General features: G+C 45.3%; 1 protein-coding gene across 1 annotated transcript in view; it reads left to right on the forward strand.

Moving 5' to 3' along the window:
- The first annotated feature begins 2,689 nt into the window (after positions 1–2,689).
- The window catches only part of MYADM (myeloid associated differentiation marker), a 33,563-nt gene continuing 16,371 nt past the window's right edge, over positions 2,690–19,881 (forward strand). The window contains exon 1 of the mRNA XM_069742001.1: positions 2,690–2,812. The gene's annotated coding sequence lies outside the window, so the exon portion shown is untranslated. The remainder of the gene's footprint in view (positions 2,813–19,881) is intronic.

Genomic DNA, 19,881 nt, shown 5'->3' on the forward strand with positions numbered 1-19,881 from the left:
GGGTTGGATAGAAAGTTAGTCAGAAGCTGACTGGGTTGGATTCAGGCAACATCCCGTGGCAGGGGGTGTTGCAGGGAGAAGACACAGGGGGTCCCTGTCAGGCGTGGGAACCTGGCAGGTGCCTAGCGAACAGAGCAGAACGTTACGGAACCGCGCCTGCACCTCCTTGCGGCGGTATCCTAAGAAAGAGACAAGAAAGGAAGGATATTGTGGAACAGTGTAAACGAGATCTAGCAAAAAGGAGTACCAGTAGGAATCGTGCCGTGAGACCGAGGCAACATCCTACTGACGCGCGTAGCCGGTGGCTGGAACACCGCGGAAGTAACTGACTCTAGGCCTTACTTCAAACTCCGAAGGACAGTTAATTATAGGTTGGCTGTCTACCTTAAATTTCCTAAGAAGACATAGGGGGCAACATTGGGAGAGGGGCGTCTCTAGGGTCCCGGAAGACCTCCAAGCCTTCCCGTCATACGGGTGCATCCTAGCCAAAACATACTGGGGGACGAGAAACTAGCAACATCTGGATCTAACGAGAGAGAGAGAGAGAGAGAGAGAGAGAGAGAGCTGTAAAGAACGAACGAAACGAGAACAGCAGTTGTGAGGACTATTCCGAATGCTCAGCAGGGTAGAACTAAAACACACAGGCGCTAGTGGTAGGCAACGATTTCCATCTGCGAGGGAAACTCTGGAAGTGCCCATCAGACCGGCCTGTCTCTGATAGCTCTGTTAAACGTGCTCTGGATTGAGGATCTTGAAGTCTTCAGTAAAGAGGTAAAGAGACTGCAACCTTGTGTCCTCGTTATTGCCTGCACCTCACACCATCACCATCCACCTTACTGGGAAGCCCTGGGAACATACTTCACCTGTGGGAAGGTATACCATCCAGCTGCCATTCCATCACCCCAGCGGACCCCACAGGAGCGTCGGTCACCCTGACCGAACACCACAGGTGGCGTCACGAACCCCTGACAGACTCCTATCACCTTTTATTGGACGCCCCTTAGCAGGGTCACGGACCGGGTCTAGCCCAGTACCGAGAACGCGTGGCCCTGTGTCTGGGGGCGATCCAAAAGAACTTTGTAAAACTTTACCTTTATTTATATGAACCACGAAAGATTTAGAGACAAGGTACCTCATCTGCATAAGAGGGGATTGTTGATTTAAAGACACCTATCACCAATCTTTTTGTTTAATTAAAGGGAACCTGTCATCATGATTTAGTATGTTAAAATAAAGGTATGGTGCTTTTATACTGATTTAATAGATACCTGTAGGGAAGAAATCTGCATCATGGTTCTTGTTTAATTCATGTTATATATACCGTATATTGCCATTGCTGTGCTTATTATTAGGGCTTTTTCACATGGCTGAATTTCCCAGCCGATCTCAGTCTGTAAATTGGACTTTACACTGACCAGTTTGGAGCAACTTCCACTACACGTCAGACGCTTATCCCTTCCTAGCGTCACCTCTTCACTGGATTACCCTACATCAATATTCTGTGTAAAATAACAGCGCACATTTTACGAAAATGGTGTCAGCACTTTCTAAAGCACACAATATATTTGATGAATGATGGGCCCGAATCACCAAGAGTGTCGTTGTTGAAAGCGCTTTTCTTTTTTTGTCCTGAGTTCTTGGCAATTTTGGAGCCAAATTTTTTCAAAATGGTTCAAGTGGTTCAAAAATTTTGTGCAAAAATAAAAAATGATTTTTTGACTGATACATTATTGCATTTGTGCCTTTTTTTAATCAAGTTTTTGGTGTTTTTTTGGCTTGGATTTCATGTGCGCCTTTTTTTTCTTAATTTGCCCGCTTTTGCCGGTTTATTTTTTTCTATATCCAGCAGTGTAGATGCAGTTTGGGGCCTCTAGATGTTTTCAGCCATTTCATCAATTGTGAGTTTTTCAAAAGTTGTACAATTTTTCCCTAATTTCTTCAGTCGATCCTCTGGAGTGACGTTATACGCGCCATATATTGGGCACAAATCTTCCTCCGGCTTGGGAAACCTGCGACCTTTGCACCAAACAGTTACAAAAAAAGCCACGAAGACCATTTTGATGCAAAAGTCATGAGCTGCTTGCGACATTTGAAACGACAGGAACGAATACCATAAAACTAAAAAGTGACGATAGAAAAAAAAGACCTTTTATTTTTGTCTTTAACTTATTTTGTGATTATTCATTTTATGGCGCAAGTTTCTCTAAAAATTGCATGCAAAAAAAAAAAGTCTCGGGCACGGATAAAATCGGTGCTGTACCTTCGCGACAAATTTTTGCAACCTTTCGAAAAGTCACGAGTGGTGAATCGGGGGCGGGGGGGGGGGGGAACCATCTAAAGTCTGAACACGGCGAAGACATAGAAAATAGAAAAATGGCGCAACTTAAAAGAAGCGAATAAAGAACAGGCAAAAAATTGGGCAAATGAAATAATAAAGGAAGCCCTCCCTGTAAGTTTGCCTATTTGGTGTAATTTATGTCAGTAATTTTTTACATTTAGTATGTTGAGAACTAGAAGTCCCAGCGTGCAGTCTGGAGCAGCACAATGGAGGCTGTACTAGTACAGAGTAGTTACCTCAGCTCCACATAACTCGCAGCCTCCTGAAGGAGACGCGTAGGGACTGAGGGTAAATATACACTCACGTAGAGGGGGGCAGGAGCCGCAGCTGGCCCCGCTGTGTGTGTGACGTGCTCTTGTCTCCGCTCCCTCAGCCCTGTGTATGTGTCTTTTGGCCGCACCCGCCCAGCACCGGGTTCCGCTCATTCCCTTCTTGCCGTCGGGCGGAGAGCTGCAGAGTGTCGGTGCTCACCAGGTAAGTGCCCGGGGTCTGCACGTGTGGGGGGCACAGAGGTTCCCAGCTGCTGCACATTAGCCGTCGGAAACGCTTTCTCATTGCTTTTTATTTTGCTTTATTTCCCCCTTTCCTCCACTTTTCCGACTTATGATGTCACACGATGTTGGTCCACAGTGATGTCATCATCCCACATTTGGGCGTGTGACATCACCCTGGTTGCAGAGTTAAAAAAAAAAAATCTCATCTAGTGTTTGTTTTTCTTTTTTGTTTGTTTGTTGTAGACCAGTTATTTAATTTTTATTTATTATTATTTAACGAAGTAACAAAGCGCAAAATGCATGGTTTCTCCTTCCAACACTACGGTTTTCGTGTGTGTGATATATATGTATGTATATATATGTATGTATATGTGTATGTATATGTATATATATATATATATATATATATATATTATACCCTGTGTGAACTTACCATAAGGGGCATTCCATTTTAATATTGGGAAATTTTTTATTTTTTATTTTCATAAGTATTACCCCCCATGAAATATTCAATGTCGGTGATTTTTCTCCTATGCAAAAACGAACAAAAATCCGCTCTTGTAGGTGTTTGGTTCTTGCAGTTTGACCGTCCTCTCCTAAAAACTAAGCAAAGGGGGCGCCTACCCCGGGGGGACGTGCCCACAATAAGAGAGAACGGCGTTTTGGACACATCTCGGCTACGCTTCATCCAAACGCTGTTATATTGTGGGCTCGTAGCCTAGGGCTAGATTCACATGGAGGATTTTGAGGTGGATTTTGATGCTCCAAACAAGGCACTGCCCAATCGAAAGGATGCAAAGAACACGGAATACCTCCCAAACTCTTCAAAACCCATTCAGGAAAAGGGGGGAGAACTCCCATGGGGAAAAAAAAAAGCCTGACACCTTGTGACCCTGGTGTAAGTGGTCTACATTGGGCTGAGGCTATAGGGCAACTTGTAGGACTCCACACCCCTGGGCGCAGCACTCGGCTGATTCTCCTAACGCTTTGGCAGATAGTCGGGCCGTCCGCCACCTTGGCCGCCAAACCCTTCATTCAGTGTTATCTTTCTGAGGGCCGCTGCCAGACATCTCTGCCATCGGCTTTCCTTCTGGAGCCCAAAGCAGCCTGCCATCTGTAATTGGACGCACCCCATCTCGTGCTTCCCTCGCTGCCCCTGCATGCTCATGTGTTCGTACACCCCTCGGATCTGCTGTATGTGTACACTCAGTGTAACGGCTCTCGCCAACTTTTGCGTCTACTGGTCTATCAAGGTGAATATAACCTGTGATTGGGCACCGTTCACACCACAGTATTATCGGACCATGGGGAAAACTGACCTCACCCAGGCGACACTAGGAGTAATTTTATTTAGCAGGGCTGATCAGATGGTATTTTTTTTCAGACCGAGTGTCCGTGTGAAATCAATGGCAGCATGCACGTGTCAACTGTATTTCAGGTGAAACTTGCCCATTCAAGTTATGGGTGCGCCAAAAAATCTGTCCCCGTACTGATCACCTGTACAGCATCCGATTATTGACAGAGGACGCTGTATCTGGTCAACTACCTCCCACTGCGGAAGAGAATACAGATGAGAAGTCATTTTTTCTTTTTCTGGATTATTGTTTTTTCCTCACTGGGTGAGGCAGAGCTGACCCTTGCGTGCCGTGAGATTCGATATAAGCCATGTTGGTAAAGATTCAGTTGTAGCCACAGACTAATGTTACTGATCGTCATTACATCATTGGCCCAAAAAACGCAATTTGTGACTCGAGGCGATGTCGTGTTACAACAGCTGGAGAACCACAGCTGAGCTATGGATGTCAAAGCTACAAATTTGACGCTAAGGGTATGACAATGCCTTAGTCCTGCCCCGGTCTGTAGTGATAGTGGTAACATCACAATATGATACATATGACAAAAAACTGACTGACACATCCAAACTAGTCTGAATAGGTGCATACAAGGTGGAGCTACCTCCATCTACACGATACAAAAAATGGCAGCACTATATTGTGCTAAAGCATGTCAATGTGAAATATACTATGAATAGCAATACGGCTTTTCAATATTAGGAAACAATTGCATAAAATTTGGCCAAATTATATCTGCCCATCAACCAACGTCTAAGAGGTCTCAAAGACTGAGAACAGGCATTGCTGAGAGAGATGTCCACATTCACCCTGGAATTCAGACGTCCGCCTAAGAGAGGTAATCATACAAATAGGGACCCATCAGTCTTTGAGACCAACTTGACGTTGGTTGATGGGCAGACATAATTTGGCCACATTTTATGCAAGGTGTCTCATTTTTTTTCCCTAATAAAGCCGTATTGCTATTAATATTTCATTTCACATTGACAAGCTTTAGCATTGATGGAGTGAAACCTTTTTTGTATTTCACAGTATGATACAGTCCAGCAGTAAATAAATGTCATAAATTCTTCATTGAAGAACTGGTTAGAAACGTTCCATCACAAGGCTCCGTCCTCATCGCACACGTCTGCTGGGATTTGTTATCACTATGTCTGGATACCATTATGCCCATATGTGGACAAGTAATGTGCTGTTTGCCTGGCTGCTGTCCATAGCATGTCATGGAGTGTTCACGGTACTGTCCTGTACTACAGTCATGTGTAGGGTGGTAATGCACGCTCCTTATACTGGCCCCAGTCCATAGCATTGCTTGTACTGGGGATACAACAGTCATGTATGAGTGGTGTGCACAGTGCTGCGCCTGTGTAGGGAGGTAATGCATGCTACCTATACTGGCAGCCGTCCATAGCTTGTCCTGTACTGGGGATACAACAGTCATGTATGAGTGGTGTGCACGGTGCTGCGCCTGTGTAGGGCGGTAATGCATGCTCCCTATACTGGCAGCCGTCCATAGCGTGTCCTGTACTGGGGATACTACAGTCATGTATGAGTGGTGTGCACGGTGCTGCGCCTGTGTAGGGAGGTAATGCATGCTCCCTATACTGGCAGCCGTCCATAGCTTGTCCTGTACTGGGGATACAACAGTCATGTATGAGTGGTGTGCACAGTGCTGCGCCTGTGTAGGGAGGTAATGCATGCTCCCTATACTGGCAGCCGTCCAGAGCGTGTCCTGTACTGGGGATACTACAGTCATGTATGAGTGGTGTGCACGGTGCTGCGCCTGTGTAGGGAGGTAATGCATGCTCCCTATACTGGCAGCCGTCCATAGCGTGTCCTGTACTGAGGATACTACAGTCATGTATGAGTGGTGTGCACGGTGCTGCGCCTGTGTAGGGAGGTAATGCATGCTCCCTATACTGGCAGCCGTCCATAGCGTGTCCTGTACTGGGGATACTACAGTCATGTATGAGTGGTGTGCACGGTGCTGCACCTGTGTAGGGAGGTAATGCATGCTCCCTATACTGGCAGGCGTCCATAGCGTGTCCTGTACTGGGGATACTACAGTCATGTATGAGTGGTGTGCACGGTGCTGCGCCTGTGTAGGTATGCTCCCTATACTAGCCGCAGTCCATAGCGTGTCCTGTACTGGGGATACTACAGTCATGCATGAGTGGTGTGCACGGTGCTGCGCCTGTGTAGGGAGGTAATGCATGCTCTCTATACTGGCAGCCGTCCATAGCATGTCCTGTACTGGGGGTACTACAGTCATGTATGAGTGGTGTGCACGGTGCTGCGCCTGTGTAGGGAGGTAATGCATGCTCCCTATACTGGCAGCCGTCCATAGCGTGTACCGTACTGGGGATACTACAGTCATGTATGAGTGGTGTGCACGGTGCTGCGCCTGTGTAGGGAGGTAATGCATGCTCCCTATACTGGCAGCCGTCCATAGCGTGTCCTGTGCTGGGGATACTACAGTCGTGTATGAGTGGTGTGCACGGTGCTGCGCCTGTGTAGGGAGGTAATGCATGCTCCCTATACTGGCAGCCGTCCATAGCGTGTCCTGTACTGGGGATACTACAGTCATGTATGAGTGGTGTGCATGGTGCTGCGCCTGTGTAGGGAGGTAATGCATGCTCCCTATACTGGCAGCCGTCCATAGCGTGTACCGTACTGGGGATACTACAGTCATGTATGAGTGGTGTGCACGGTGCTGCGCCTGTGTAGGGAGGTAATGCATGCTCCCTATACTGGCAGCCGTCCATAGCATGTCCTGTACTGGGGATACTACAGTCATGTATGAGTGGTGTGCACGGTGCTGCGCCTGTGTAGGGAGGTAATGCATGCTCCCTATACTGGCAGCCGTCCATAGCGTGTCCTGTACTGGGGATACTACAGTCATGTATGAGTGGTGTGCATGGTGCTGCGCCTGTGTAGGGAGGTAATGCATGCTCCCTATACTGGCAGCCGTCCATAGCATGTCCTGTACTGGGGATACTACAGTCATGTATGAGTGGTGTGCACGGTGCTGCGCCTGTGTAGGGAGGTAATGCATGCTCCTTATACTGGCAGCCGTCCATAGTGTGTCCTGTACTGGGGATACTACAGTCATGCATGAGTGGTGTGCACGGTGTTGCGCCTGTGTAGGGAGGTAATGCATGCTCTCTATACTGGCAGCCGTCCATAGCATGTCCTGTACTGGGGATACTACAGTCATGTATGAGTGGTGTGCACGGTGCTGCGCCTGTGTAGGGAGGTAATGCATGCTCCCTATACTGGCAGCCGTCCGTAGCGTGTACCGTACTGGGGATACTACAGTCATGTATGAGTGGTGTGCACGGTGCTGCGCCTGTGTAGGGAGGTAATGCATGCTCCCTATACTGGCAGCCGTCCATAGCGTGTCCTGTGCTGGGGATACTACAGTCGTGTATGAGTGGTGTGCACGGTGCTGCGCCTGTGTAGGGAGGTAAAGCATGCTCCCTATACTGGCAGTATATCATGTGACATGTAACTGAACGTAGGGGCAGTTATACATCACATCAGTAGCTGGGAATGTTCCTCGTCTGTTTATGCTGGGAATCCTATTCCAGATGACGTGAGTAGAAGCCTTGCATCTGTGGAGTACAGGGACGCGCCCTACAGCTACACAGGACGGGGGCATGCCCACGCACTATGGACTAGTCACTAACCTCCACTAGTGTAGCCACTGTTTTGTGTTTTTATATAATGTGATTTTGCAAAAAGCAAGCACCTTACATGATCTAGGGCGCTTTAGGCTACGTTCAAATGAGTTTTTGATATGGCACCAATTATTTAAATTACGGTAGGTTACCTGTGTGTTTCACTGAATTTTTTTATGTTTTCATTGAGTTTATTTGACGCTGTGGTTGTGTTTTTTTGTCTTTTTTTCCCTCGCTTTAAAGGGAACATGTCAGCAAGTTTTTGTTCTCTAATCTGAGAGCAGCATGATGTATGGACAGAGTTCCTGATTAGTGATGAGCAAATATACTAGTTACTCGATATTTCTCGAGCACGCTCGGGTGTCCTCCGAGTATTTTGTAAGTACTCAGAGATTTAGTTTTTAGCGCCGCAGCTGAATGATTTACATCTGATAGCCAGCATAAGTACATGTGGGGATTCCCTAGCATCCAGGCAACCCCCAGATGTAAATCATTCAGCTGCGGCGCTAAAAACTAAAACTCTGAGCACTAAAAAATACTCGGACACCCGAGTGTGCTCAAGAAATCTCTAGTAACGAGTATATTCGCTCATCACTATTCCTGATTCCAACGATGTCGCTGTTTCGCTAGAATCAGTGTTATCAGCAGACAATCATCACTATTGGACTCTCGTACCTCCTGGTCCAACCCCATCGGCACCACTGATCAACAGCTGTGTCACTATTCAGTGTACACAGGAAGCTGCCAATCAGTAATGTGGGCGGGGTTATACACAGCTCAGCATTCAAGCTTTGCTAGATCTGCAGCAGAGAACTGTGATTCTATCACAAGGGCTGCACCCCTAAGTGATTGCTGGAATCAGGGTCCCTGTTCTTACATTATGATGCTGTCAGGTTACACAACAAAGACCTTCAGACAGATTCCCTTTAAAGCTAGTTTGTTTTTTATACTTTCTGATTTTTGGCTTTTGACACCTTTTAATAATAGTCATGTGCAGATCACATACATTCTTTTTACCTGCTGATTTTCCTTATCTAGTGCATCTATATAGAAAAGAAACTCTGCACATAGAGCTCTGCTTGCCCACTGTGGTCATGAGATTCACTACTATAAATTCCACGCACTTTCCTGGACTGTAAGCAGCAAAAAAAAAAAAACTATGGCGAAAGCTCATTGTGGGAACTTGAACTTTGTGGGAACCTATCAGACATGCAATTTACCTGGATTTATTGGGTTAATCTATAGGTAAATGGCTTTAAAACCCTGTGTGGCTCTTTGCCTCGGAGTGTGTTTACATGGAGAAAATGAAGGCTTAATTCTAGTGTAAAGGTACCGTCACACTAGACGATATCGCAGCGATCCGTGACGTTGCAGCGTCCTCGCTAGCGATATCGTCCAGTGTGACAGGCAGCAGCGATCAGGCCCCTGCTGTGCTGTCGCTGGTCGGGGAAGAAAGTCCAGAACTTTATTTGGTCGCTGGACTCCCCGCAGACATCGCTGAATCGGCGTGTGTGACACCGATTCAGCGATGTCTTCACTGGTAACCAGGGTAAACATCGGGTAACTAAGCGCAGGGCCGCGCTTAGTAACCCGATGTTTACCCTGGTTACCATCCTAAAAGTAAAAAAAACCAAACACTACATACTTACCTACCGCTGTCTGTCCTCCAGCGCTGTGCTCTGCACTCCTCCTGTACTGGCTGTGAGCGTCGGTCAGCCGGAAAGCAGAGCGGTGACGTCACCGCTCTGCTTTCCGGCCGCTGTGCTCACACAGACAGTACAGGAGGAGTGCAGAGCACAGCGCTGGAGGACAGACAGCGGTAGGTAAGTATGTAGTGTTTGTTTTTTTTTACTTTTAGGATGGTAACCAGGGTAAACATCGGGTTACTAAGCGCGGCCCTGCGCTTAGTTACCCGATGTTTACCCTGGTTACCGGCATCGTTGGTCGCTGGAGAGCGGTCTGTGTGACAGCTCTCCAGCGACCAAACAGCGACGCTGCAGCGATCCTGATCGTTGTCGGTATCGCTGCAGCGTCGCTAAGTGTGACGGTACCTTTAGATAGCAAAAAAAGGAACTGAAACTTAACTTTTAGTTAAGTCGGTACAGTTAAAAGCAATGATGGAGGAGAGCATCAGATTAGATTACGCTCCCCCCCCCCCCCCCCCATCATTCACCTCTGCCACAGCGGGTGCATGATCACGTCACTTCAGTGTGCACCATGCTGTGCCGGGTAGTGGAGCTTCTGACACTATGCAGGGACCAGAGCAACGGCGTAACAAGGAGGAGAGGTGTTTGTTATTTAAAAAAAGAACAAAAAAAACAATGGCCACCGCGCATACAGGGACTATAGGATGCATTCTACTATGGGTAGTGCATTGTACTATATAGGGGGGACTGTGGGAAGTGCATTATACTGTCAAGGACTATGGGGTGCATTGTGTTATATTGGGGAGTGCATTATACTATGGGGTGCATTGTGCTATATGGAGGACTATGGGGAGTGCATTATACTATGGGGTGCATTGTGCTATATGGAGGACTATGGGGAGTGCATTATACTATGGGGTGCATTGTGCTATATGGAGGACTATGGGGAGTGCATTATACTATGGGGTGCATTGTGCTATATGGAGGACTATGGGGAGTGCATTATACTATGGGGTGCATTGTGTTATATTGAGGATTGGGGAGTGCATTATTCTATGGCTTGCATTGTGCTATAGGGAGGACTATGGGGAGTGCATTATACTATATCAAAGACTATGGGGAGGAGTGCATCATACAATTCACTAAAAATTATGGAATCTCCGGCCTTGGAGGATGTTCATTCAGTTGTTTAATTTTGTAGAAAAAAAAAGCAGATCATAGACATGGCACAAAACTAAAGTCATTTCAAATGGCAACTTTCTGGCTTTAAGACACACTGAAAGAAATCAAGAACAAAAAATGTGGTAGTCAGTAATGGTTACTTTTTTTTTAACCCCTTCAAGACCCAGCCTATTTTGACCTTAAAGACCTTGCCGTTTTTTGCAATTCTGACCAGTGTCCCTTTATGAGGTAATAACTCAGGAACGCTTCAACGGATCCTAGCGGTTCTGAGATTGTTTTTTCGTGACATATTGGGCTTCATGTTAGTGGTAAATTTAGGTCAATAAATTCTGGATTTATTTGTGATAAACACGGAAATTTGGCGAAAATTTTGAAAATTTCGCAATTTTCACATTTTGAATTTTTATTCTGTTAAACCAGAGAGATATGTGACACAAAATAGTTAATAAATAACATTTCCCACATGTTTACTTTACATCAGCACAATTTTGGAAACAAAATTTTTTTTTTGTTAGGAAGTTATAAGGGTTAAAATTCGACCAGCGATTTGTCATTTTTACAACGAAATTTACAAAACCATTTTTTTTAGGGACCACCTCACATTTGAAGTCAGTTTGAGGGGTCTATATGGCTGAAAATACCCAAAAGTGACACCATTCTAAAAACTGCACCCCTCAAGGTACTCAAAACCACATTCAAGAAGTTTATTAACCCTTCAGGTGCTTCACAGCAGCAGAAGCAACATGGAAGGAAAAAATGAACATTTAACTTTTTAGTCACAAAAATTATCTTTTAGCAACAATTTTTTTATTTTCCCAATGGTAAAAGGAGAAACTGAACCACGAAAGTTGTTGTCCAATTTGTCCTGAGTACGCTGATACCTCATATGTGGGGGTAAACCACTGTTTTGGCGCACGGCAGGGCTTGGAAGGGAAGGAGCGCCATTTGACTTTTTGAATCAAAAATTGGCTCCACTCTTTAGCGGACACCATGTCACGTTTGGAGAGCCCCCGTGTGCCTAAAAATTGGAGCTCCCCCACAAGTGACCCCATTTTGGAAACTAGACCCCCCAAGGAACTAATTTAGATGCCTAGTGAGCACTTTAAACCCTCAGGTGCTTCACAAATTGATCTGTAAAAATGAAAAAGTAATTTTTTTTCACAAAAAAATTCTTTTCGCCTCAGTTTTTTCATTTTCACATGGGCAGTAGGATAAAATGGATCATAAAATTTGTTGGGCAATTTCTCCCGAGTACGCCGATACCTCATATGTGGGGGTAAACCACTGTTTGGGCACTCGGCAGGGCTCGGAAGAGAAGGCGCGCCATTTGACTTTTTGAATGGAAAATTAGCTCCAATTGTTAGCGGACACCATGTCGCGTTTGGAGAGCCCCTGTGTGCCTAAACATTGGAGCTCCCGCACAAGTGACCCCATTTTGGAAACTAGACCCCCCAAGGAACTTATCTAGATGCATATTGAGCACTTTAAACCCCCAGGTGCTTCACAGAAGTTTATAACGCAGAGCCATGAAAATAAAAAATAATTTTTCTTTCCTCAAAAATGATTTTTTAGCCTGGAATTTCCTATTTTGCCAAGGATAATAGGAGAAATTGGACCCCAAATATTGTTGTCCAGTTTGTCCTGAGTACGCTGATACCCCATATGTGGGGGTAAACCACTGTTTGGGCGCACGGCAGGGCTCGGAAGGGATGGCACGCCATTTGGCTTTTTAAATGGAAAATTAGCTCCAATCATTAGCGGACACCATGTCACGTTTGGAGAGCCCCTGTGTGCCTAAACATTGGAGATCCCCCAGAAATGACACCATTTTAGAAACTAGACCCCCAAAGGAACTAATCTAGATGTGTGGTGAGGACTTTGAACCCCCAAGTGCTTCACAGAAGTTTATAACGCAGAGCCATGAAAATAAAAAAAAAAATTATTTTCTCAAAAATGATCTTTTAGCCTGCAATTTTTTATTTTCCCAAGGGTAACAGGAGAAATTTGACCCCAAAAGTTGTTGTCCAGTTTCTCCTGAGTACGCTGATACCCCATATGTGGGGGTAAATCACTGTTTGGGCACATGCCGGGGCTCGGAAGTGAAGTAGTGACGTTTTGAAATGCAGACTTTGATGGAATGCTCTGTGGGCGTCACGTTGCGTTTGCAGAGCCCCTGATGTGGCTTAACAGTAGAAACCCCCCACAAGTGACCCCATTTTGGAAACTAGACCCCCAAAGGAACTTATCTAGATGTGTGGTGAGCACTTTGAACCCCCAAGTGCTTCATAGAAGTTTATAATGCAGAGCCGTGAAAATAATAAATACATTTTCTTTCCTCAAAAATAATTATTTAGCCCAGAATTTTTTAATTTTCCCAAGGGTAACAGGAGAAATTTGACCCCAATATTTGTTGTCCAGTTTCTCCTGAGTACGGTGATACCCCATATGTGGGGGTAAACTACTGTTTGGGCACATGCCGGGGCTTGGAATTGAAGTAGTGACGTTTTGAAATGCAGACTTTGATGGAATGCTCTGCGGGCGTCACGTTGCGTTTGCAGAGCCCCTGATGTGCCTAAACAGTAGAAACCCCCCACAAGTGACCCCATTTTGGAAACTAGACCCTGAAAGGAACTTATCTAGATGTGTGGTGAGCACTTTGAACCCCCAAGTGCTTCACAGACGTTTACAACGCAGAGCCGTGAAAATAAAAAATCATTTTTCTTTCCTCAAAAATTATGTTTTAGCAAGCATTTTTTTAGATTCACAAGGGTAACAGGAGAAATTGGACCCCAGTAATTGTTGCGCAGTTTGTCCTGAGTATGCTGGTACCCCATATGTGGGGGTAAACCACTGTTTGGGCACACGTCAGGGCTCGGAAGTGAGGGAGCACCATTTGACTTTTTGAATACGAGATTGGCTGGAATCAATGGTGGCGCCATGTTGCGTTTGGAGACCCCTGATGTGCCTAAACAGTGGTAACCCCTCAATTCTACCTCCAACACTAACCCCAACACACCCCTAACCCTAATCCCAACTGTAGCCATAATCCTAATCACAACCCTAACCCCAACACACCCCTAACCCCAACACTAACCCCAACACACCCCTAACCCTAACCACAACCCTAATTCCAACCCTAACCCTAAGGCTATGTGCCCACGTTGCGGATTCGTGTGAGATATTTCCGCACCATTTTTGAAAAATCTGCGGGTAAAAGGCACTGCGTTTTACCTGCGGATTTTCCGCGGATTTCCAGTGTTTTTTGTGCGGATTTCACCTGCGGATTCCTATTGAGGAACAGGTGTAAAACGCTGCGGAATCCGCACAAAGAATTGACATGCTGCGGAAAATACAACGCAGCGTTCCCGCGCGGTATTTTCCGCAACATGGGCACAGCGGATTTGGTTTTTCATATGTTTACATGGTACTGTAAACCTGATGGAACACTGCTGCGGATCCGCAGCCAAATCCGCACCGTGTGCACATAGCCTAATTCTAAAGGTATGTGCACACGCTGCGGAAAACGCTGCGGATCCGCAGCAGTTTCCCATGAGTGTACAGTTCAATGTAAACCTATGGGAAACAAAAATCGCTGTACACATGCTGCAGAAAAACTGCACGGAAACGCAGCGGTTTACATTCCGCAGCATGTCACTTCTTTGTGCGGATTCCGCAGCGGTTTTACAACTGCTCCAATAGAAAATCGCAATTGTAAAACCGCAGTGAAATGCGCAGAAAAAAACGCGGTAAATCCGCCATAAATCCGCAGCGGTTTAGCACTGCGGATTTATCAAATCCGCAGCGGAAAAATCCGCAGAGGACCAGAATACGTGTGCACATACCGAAACCCTAACCCTAGCCCTAACCCTACCCCTACCCCTAACCCTACCCCTAACCCTACCCCTAACCCTAGCCCTACCCCTAACCCTACCCCTAACCCTACCCCTAGCCCTAACCCTAGCCCTACCCCTAACCCTAACCCTACCCCTACCCCTAACCCTAGCCCTACCCCTAACCCTAACCCTATTCTAACATTAGTGGAAAAAAAAAAATTTCTTTATTTTTTTATTGTCCCTACCTATGGGGGTGACAAAGGGGGGGGGGGGGTCATTTATTATTTTTTTTATTTTGATCACTGAGATAGATTATATCTCAGTGATCAAAATGCACTTTGGAACGAATCTGCCGGCCGGCAGATTCGGCGGGCGCACTGCGCATGCGCCCGCCATTTTGGAAGATGGCGGCGCCCGGGAGAAGACGGACGGGACCACGGCTGGATCGGTAAGTATGATAGGGTGGGGGGGGACCACGGGGGAGGGGATCGGAGCACGGGGGGGGGAATCGGAGCGCGGGAGGGGTGGAACGGAGCGCGGGGGGCGTGGAACGGAGCACGGGGGGGCTGGAATGGAGCACGGGGGGGTGGAACGGAGCACGGGGGGGGGTGGATCGGAGTGCAGGGGGGGGTGATTGGAGCACGGGGGGGTGATTGGAGCACGGGGGGAGCGGACACGAGCACGGGGGGGAGCGGAGCACTGGACGGAGGGGAGCCGGAGCAGTGTACCGGCCAGATCGGAGGGCTGGGGGGGCGATCGGAGGGGTGGGGTGGGGGCACACTAGTATTTCCAGCCATGGCCGATGATATTCCAGCATCGGCCATGGCTGGATTGTAATATTTCACCCGTTATAATGGGTGAAATATTACAAATCGCTCTGATTGGCAGTTTCACTTTCAACAGCCAATCAGAGCGATCGTAGCCACGAGGGGGTGAAGCCACCCCCCCTGGGCTAAACTACCACTCCCCCTGTCCCTGCAGATCGGGTGAAATGGGAGTTAACCCTTTCACCCGATCTGCAGGGACGCGATCTTTCCATGACGCCGCATAGGCGTCATGGGTCGGAATGGCACCGACTTTCATGACGCCTACGTGGCGTCATGGGTCGGGAAGGGGTTAAGCAAGCATAGGGGAAAAATTATGGAATCACTCAATTCTGAGGAAAAAAGTATGAAATTGCCCTGTTAATTTTCATACCCAAAAAGAACACCTGCATCAAATTAGATCTACTCATTAGGCCGGCTTCACACTTGCGAGTTTTACGGACGTAAGAGCGCAGAAACTACGTCCGTAAAACTCGCAAAAAATACAGCACAATTATTCTCTATGCCCCTGCTCCTATCTGCCGTATTTTACTGATCAGTATTATACGGCTTTCTACGGCCGTACAAAATCGCAGCATGCTGCGTTTGTCACCGTACTGCGCAAGAAATACGCCAATGAAAGTCTATGGAAGCGTGAAAAATACGGATTACACACGGACAAGCAGTGTGACTTGCGAGAAATACGCAGCGCTGTTAGAGAGAAAAGCCGGTAATTCAGTGCGGTGTACAGTAAAATCACACTGACAGCTTACAGTAGAATAGGTAGAATAAATGTGTACACATAGAATAGGTATATATATATATATATATGTCAGTGAGACACATATATGTATATATATTAATATTTATTCCAGCGCTATACAGCTTGAAAGCCGGTAATTCAATTATAATAAAACTAGATGGCAGCCCGATTCTAAAGAATCGGGAGTCTAGAATCCATATATACTTTATTTATTCAAATGTATAAGAATAATACAATTAATAAATAATAGTAAGAAAGAACACAAAATGGCTGCACTTACCAGCTCTTGACAATTCTTGTTATTTAAGAAATTGCTGGGCAATAATGGACAATGTCCTTATGTGGCAAATAATAGAGCAATATACCCAATGTGGCAAAGAAGAGGTTAATAAACGGCAGTCTCTCAGTATAACAGTCAGTGAATAATAGGCAGTATATGGAGAAAACACCAAACAAAAGTTCAAAATTGGTGTGAAAATGTCACTGAACCACTTCACAACTAAATATATATAGTTTTGGTAAATGGTATTATCATTTTTTTGACGAAATTCGGCAGGAGCTTGAAGAGCAACGTCACTGGGCCCGCCTCCACGCAGTAGAAACTTGCTGTGAGGTAAAAATTCAAAAATCACACCAAAATGGCGGGCGGAGTGTGTCACAGTACGGCACGTTTCTGATTGGTCGCTCGCAGCAGGCGGCAACCAATCAGACACTGGACACTGTTGACGTCACTTATCTCCGGACATTAGCTCCGGACATTAGCTCCGGACATTAGCTCCGGACATTAGCTCCGGACAAAGCCACGGAAGTTGGCACAAATTGCAGGAAGTAGTATTCTAGGCAATTATATATTAGATAAAGGGTTAAATGGCGGAAAAAATTGGCGTGGGCTCCCGCGCAATTTTCTCCGCCAGAGTAGTAAAGCCAGTGACTGAGGGCAGATATTAATAGCCATTTAACCCTTTATTTTAAGAGCTAGAACGGCCAAATTTTGCAGATACACTCTACTGACATTAGTAGTGTGGAATCTGCAAAAAAAATGGAGAGAAGACATGGTTTACTGTATGTAAACCATGTCTCAAATCATGTCGGGTTTTAGGAAGGAGAAAGAAAAAGCCGGTAATTGAATTACCGGCTTTCAAGCTGTATAGCGCTGGAATAAATATTAATATATATACATATGTGTCTACTGATTTATATTTATATATATATATATATATATATATATATATATATATATATATATATATATATATATATATATATATATATATATATATTAATTATATAAATTTTTTTTCTTTTTGGGACACATGGATCATTTCTATAGCGGTATGTTGGTTTTGCAAGCCTGCGAGAATACCACGCAGTACGGATGCCATACGGATTACATACGGAGGATGCCATGCGCAAAAAACGCTGACACACCCTGCCTACGGAGGAGCTACGGACCACTATTTTCGGGACATTTCAGCGTATTACGGCCGTAATATACGGACCGTATTTTCATACGCTGAGTGTGAAGCCGGCCTTAGTCTGCATCCAAAAAGGAGTGATCACAGCTTGGAGAGCTGTTGCACCAAGTGGATGGACATGAATCATGGCTCCAACATGAGCGATGTCAATTGAAACAAAGGAGAGGATTATCAAACTCTGAAGAGGGTAAATCCTCACGTTATGTTGCAAAAGATGTTGGTTGTTCACAGTCAGCTGTGTCTAAAATCTGGACCAAATACAAACATCATGGGAAGGTTGTTAAAGGCAAACATACTGGTAGACCAAGGAAGACATCAAAGCGTCAAGAAACTTAAAGCAATATGTCTCCAAAACAGGAAATGCACAACAAAACAAATGAGGAACGAATGGGTGGAGACTGGAGTCAACGTCTGTGACCGAACTGTTAGAACCCGCCTAAAGGAAATGGGATTTACATACAGAAAAGCTAAATGAAAGCCATCACTAACACCTAAACAGAAAAAAACAAGGCTACAATGGGCTAAGGAAAAGCAATCGTGGACTGTGGATGACTGGATGAAAGTCGTATTCAGTGATGAATCAGGAATCTGCATTGGACAAGGTGATGATGCTGGAACTTTTATTTGGAGCCGTTCCAATGAGATTTATAAAGATGACTGCCTGAAGAGAACATGCAAATTTCCACAATCATTGATGATATGGGGCTGCATGTCAGGTAAAGGCACTGGGGAGATGGCTGTCATTACATCTTCAATAACTGCACAAGTTTATGATATTTTGGACACTTTTCTTATCCCATCAATTGAAAGGATGTTTGGGGATGATGAAATCATTTTTCAAGATAATAATGCATCCTGCCATAGAGCTAAAACTGTGAAAACATTACTTGGAAAAAGACACAAGGTCAATGTCATGGCCTGCAAATAGTCCGGATCTCAGTCCAATTGAAAATCTTTGGTGGAAGTTGAAGAAAATGGTCGATGACAAGGCTCCAACCTGCAAAGCTGATCTGGTAACGGCAATCACAGAAAGATGGAGCCAGATTGATGAAGAGTCCTGTGTGACACTCATTAAGTCCATGCCTTAGAGACTGCAAGCTGTTATGAAAGCCAGAGGTGGTGCAACAAAATACTAGTGATGTTTTGGAGTGTTGTGTTTTTTTTTTTTTTTTTATTTTATTTAATTTTTTTCCATGATTCCATAATTTTTTTTTTTTCCTCAGAATTGAGTGATTCCATAATTTTACCCCCTATGCTTGGTTAAAAAAAAAATAATCATTACTATCACATTTTTTGTTCTTGATTTTCTTTTAGTGTTTCTTAAAGCCACACAGTTTTGTGCAATGTCTGTGATCTGCATTTTGTTTTTTGTTTTTTTACAAAATTAAACATCTGAATGAACATCCTCCCAAGGCCGGTGATTCCATAATTTTTGCCAGGGGTTGTACTAAACATGCAAAATGCTGCCTATTCATCGAGTGATTTTGATGCCGGAACAAAAATCATTGTTCTCAGCAGCACATCATCATATTTTTAGCCAAGCATATGAACCCAAGGTGTTGATGAGTATCTTTAATCTGATAAAGGTGTCAAACACAGTGCTTGCGTCATAGCTGAAGCCATTTTCCCGGAAAGTGTGGTCCACTGAAATATGCATGATCTGCTGGGGTTTCCTGTCTGAGGATGGGAGCTGATGTCCCAGATAAGTGTTTTCTAGTATTGATTAGTACGTCTCTGAACGGTTCCCAACCAGCAGCCTGGTTCTAATATCATTCATTTGTTGCCAGCACTTGTGATTGTGCAGCAGCCGCTTTATTACATACACTGTGTGCTCAGATGAGATCTGGCAGAATGTTTTCTGCATGGAAATGTGGCTCGTTGGAGGACATTTGGCGAATGCCAACACTGAGCAGAACAATCTGACCCTTAAAGGGAATATGTCCGTAGGATTGACGTCTCATGAGCCGTCTATATGGGCCAGTAGGTCATAGGAAGCTGAATAAAATGATACCATGATATGTGCAATACTGGTAAATGATAAGGAACCCCTTCACCTGCGGTAGCCCCTGTCTAAGATCATCACGGACAGTGCAGCCGCAGGACGTCACATTTGCCTGCAAAATGTCAGACATGACCGTGGGTCATCTTGAGAGTATTAGGACCAGGAGAGGCGTTTAAATTATTTATCTGCCTTTTTTACTGTATAGATCGCACCAATGATGTAATCTGACCTATGTGACTCCTGCCACTAACCCCGAAGAGGAAGTTGCCTGACCTCACATTGACAGCAGAAGATTTTCCTAGCAGCCTAAAAT

The sequence above is a fragment of the Ranitomeya imitator genome, chromosome 10, assembly GCF_032444005.1.
Source record: "Ranitomeya imitator isolate aRanImi1 chromosome 10, aRanImi1.pri, whole genome shotgun sequence".
In the NCBI taxonomy this organism is placed as follows: Eukaryota; Metazoa; Chordata; class Amphibia; order Anura; family Dendrobatidae; genus Ranitomeya; species Ranitomeya imitator.